The sequence below is a fragment of the Penaeus japonicus genome, unplaced genomic scaffold (genome assembly GCF_977035675.1).
Source record: "Penaeus japonicus unplaced genomic scaffold, GWHDUDI00000001_assembly GWHDUDI00000039, whole genome shotgun sequence".
Taxonomy (NCBI): domain Eukaryota; kingdom Metazoa; phylum Arthropoda; class Malacostraca; order Decapoda; family Penaeidae; genus Penaeus; species Penaeus japonicus.
The window spans coordinates 12,350,405-12,355,404 of record NW_028234441.1 but is presented as its reverse complement, the minus strand read 5'-3'; positions in this window follow the sequence as shown (position 1 = coordinate 12,355,404).

Sequence of the window (5,000 nt, the reverse complement as noted above, 5' to 3'; positions counted from 1 at the left end):
TTTGCTTTCCGGTCGTTCCCTTCCTCTTCTCCCCATTTTCTTTTTTTCCCCTGATCTTCGCTTTCCCTCACATTCCTCTTCCTTCTCTTTTTCCGGTTTCTTCTTCTTTCTTTGCCCACCCCTTGTAATCCTCGCCCTTGTTCTTCCTTTTTTCATGAGTTTAAAATTTCATCGCTATGTGCCCTCCCGGGCCCCCATTGTGAGGGCCATTCACCTGTGTATCGTTTTTATATGTGAATAAAAGCAAATAGTTAATTTTGGGTTATTCAATACCTTTAAATTTTTCAAATGGTTACTTAATTCATTGCAGTGTACATGTGTGTAAGTATATAATAATATAATATATATATATCTATATAATATTATATATATATATATATATATATCTATATTACATAATATAAAATTTATATATCTATATAGGTATATATACAGATATAGATATATATATAAACTATATATATATATATTATTTTAATATAAATAATTATATATATATATATATATATATATATAATACATATATAAATAATATAATATATAATATACATATACATATACATATATAATAATATATATATATAATATATATAAAACATATATATATAAAATGTTATTAAATATATATATAAAATATATAATATATATATATAATATAAATATATATTATAGTATGTATAATATATTATAAATATAAAATATACTATATATATACATATATATATTATAAATATTATGTGTATATATATATATATAAAAATTTATATTAAAATATAAATATATATTATTGGTGTGTGTGTGTTGGGTGTGTGAGTGTTTTTGTGTGTGTGTGTGTGTATGGTATGTTGTGTGTATGTGTATGATAGTATATATATATAATAAAAATATATATAAATAAATATATATAATATAAAATATATATATAAATATATGTGTGTGTGTGGTGTGTGTGTGTGTGTGTGTGTGGTGTGTGAGCCATGTGTAAGTGTGTGAGTAAATTATAAAATATATATTAAATATATATAAATATTATATAATATATAAAATATACACACTCAAAAATCTCTCCCTATCTCTAAACAAAACACTCACGACAGAGTAGTGAGAGAGTGTTATGTGAGAGTGAGAGATAGGACAGAGAGAGTAGAGACCACATACAAACAAACACACTCACACCACACTCGGACACACACACACACAGCTACTCCCTCACCCACTCTCACTCACACTGACACACACCATACACACACCCAAACACCACAGATATGATAGATATGATATGAGGTTATATAGATAATACAGACACACACTCACACACACTCACTCACACACACACACACGACACTCACACACATAGCACGACACCCACACTCACACACTCCACACACACACACTCACTCTCACACACACACCACACCTACATACAGCTCACACACACAAGACACACTCAACCACACCCACTACACCACTCCCACACACACATAATCACACACACCCAAACACACCAACACACAGACACACACACACAGCTCACACACACACTTCACACTCACACTACACACCACACTCGCTCGCGCTCGCCCCCGTCTCTTCTCGCTGCTCGCTCTTCGCGTCTCCTCTTCGCTTCTCCGCTCGTCTGCTGCTCGCGCTCCCTCTACCTACACACACACGAAACGACACACACACTCATCACCACACGAGCTCATGCAGCGACACATACACACTCACACACAGCCCACACACACGAGACACACACACACACACACACGACACACAAACAAACACACACACTCACACACAACCACAAACACCCACAACTTACACCACCCACACACAAAACTCCCACACACACACCTGTACACACACACTGACACACACACACACAGCTACACCACACACGACTACACACACTCACACACACTCTCCACATCACACCCACCTAAAGACCTAAACACACACGACACACTCTCACACACACACACGACACTCACAAACAAAGAACCGACACACGAAACACACACACACACACCACACCTCACACAAACACACACACTACACAGATATATAGAGAGAGATAGATAGAGTTATATATAGAGAGAGGAGAGAGAGATAGCTCTAGAGAGTTATAGAGATGAAGAGATATAGAAACACTCAGTCACACACTCACACACACACTCTCTCACACACACTACACAACACGACACACACACCAATACTCTAAACCACTCACTCACACAAACACACACTCACCCACACACACACACACACCAGTCAGCACCACACATACACACACCATAGTCACACACGCGACACACTCACACACACACCACACACGACACACCACACAGCACACACACACACACGACACTCACACACACACTCCCACCCACAGTGTATATACCACACACACACACCTACACACCATTTGTAGTGTAGACACACAAACACCCCACACACACACTCTACTACACACCACACACGACACACTACACCCAACTACACACACACAACCACACAGCACACACACACTCACACACACCACACACATACTCTCACACTCTCGACAACACAGACACACACACCCACACACAAACCCACACACACACACACACGACACACACACTACTCACCCACACACGCACTCACAACACACACACGCACACACACACCCACACACAAACCCACACACACACACCACAGCACACACACACTCACACACACACCGCCTCTCCCCCCTTCACGACACAACACACCCTGCAGCACCACACCACACACTACACTACACTGCACACACACTCTCTCACTCACACACATGAGTTAGCATGATAGATAGAGGATAGTAGATTTAGATATATAAAGGAATATTTATATATAGTCCTTAGCCACACCACACACGACACACACACACACTCTCACCACACACACACAAACACACACGAACTCAAACACAGCGACCAAGAACAACACACACACATCACACACCCCCACAACCAACCCCACACAACGTCTCTCACACACTCACACACTCTCACACACTCACACACACTGCACATACACACACTCAGACACACGACAACTATCCCACTAAACACCACACTCCACGACAAACACGTCACTGAGTTCAGCCCACCCTAACACACAGACAAACAGACACACCCACCCACACAACACACACGCACACAACACACACACACACACGCACACACAGTGAGATGATTGAGTGGAGACACACACCCTAAGATACCGCTCCCACCCCCTTTCCGCCGAGCAGCTTCGATATGAGAGATCTCCGTGCGGCAGCCTGGCAGACCCAAGTATACGTTCCCCGAAGTTGGAGCGGCAACTACAGCTACGGCCCGCCACCAAAAATGGATTCACCCGCCCATATCGTATTGTGGCCAGCGCTCCGGGGATTCTGGCCTATCTTCTCCTCAATTCATTATCACCCCATCAAACCTTCTACTCGCACGATCCTGTTGAGTTAGCCGAATCATCAAGGCACAACCCGCAACCATGCCAGAAAAAATTCGAGGATAGGTGTGGATGTGCCACAAGAGATGCCACTCTCCAAAACTACCGAAGAACTGGCCACAGAATATCGCTGGAGCGCAAAGAGGAAAGAATTGGGGACGGCTGAAATCCAACTACGGGACCCCCGACAAGTTGAGCAAGACTCAGTTGAAGATATAAATAAAAATAAAATCTATATAAAATATTAATATCATATATCTCTATATAACAAAAAAAAATCCATCATTAGTCTTGTAAATATATATATACAAATAGGGGGGGGGGGGGGGGGGGGTGGGGGTGGGGGGGTGGGGGCAAATATATGACTCCCTAATAATGGTAAGTGTCTGTAAAATGTCAAGCATATGATGAATGTGAGTTATCTACTATATATAAAACAAAATCACATCATAAAAATCTAGCTAAAAAACAGATGAGAGAGTTTTTGTGTGACGAGAGGTGATGTGTGTGGGTTCATATCACGAAACAGCTCTCACAATATACAAATCTACACAAACTCACGTCACTCTCTCACGAAAAAACAAAAACGATCAGCATCTCAAATCGAATAGGTCAAACAAACTCAATACAAATCATCGCCCCCCCCCACCGACTACCTGCACCAACCATCCACCACACTAAGTACTCAACTATATGAGAGAGACCACAAAACTCTAACCACTATCTATGATAATAATTCTCTTCTAAATCTCAATCAAGTCAACATTATATGTCTCCCAATCACACTCTATGACCTAAAGTCACACAACACTAACGACACACAACAATAAATCTCACCGCACACACACTCTATCACTCCAATCTCATCACACACTCACTAACAGACACCCTCACTCTCTCACACACACTCACACAATCGGCACAACACACACCTCTCACACCACACTAACGCCACAATCCTGAACACCCGACTCAGAAGACAGAAAGACTATGCAAGTACCTATGAGATTGAAGAAATAAACTCACACACACACACAAACACCACACACACTCACACACTCAACAAAATCACACACTCAGTGAGTGAGTGAGGGATTGAGAGAGAGTGATGTGACTCAGTTGGAGCAGAGAAGTGAGAGCGTGATAGAGTGTAGATGAGTATATTGTGTGTGGAAGAATATAACCCACCCACATCAATAAGCTAAAACACAATCACTCATCTAAAACTCACACACATCACACATCACAGAGTGTATAGAGAGTTGGAGAGCACTACAGTAGTGAGTGTGTAATCCGAGTTGTAGTGAGAGAGAGTGATTTGAGATGATAAAACCATTCCCGCCCGCGCACACACTCACTCACTCTCACACAACTCACTCCACTCCTAAACACACTCTCACTCACACTGCACTCTCAGAATCCACCCCCCCGCCACAACCCTCACCCACACACTGATAACCCAACGAGACATTAAGTACGATGCCTCAATAAGTGATGAGATTCACAAACACAATCACACACACACACAC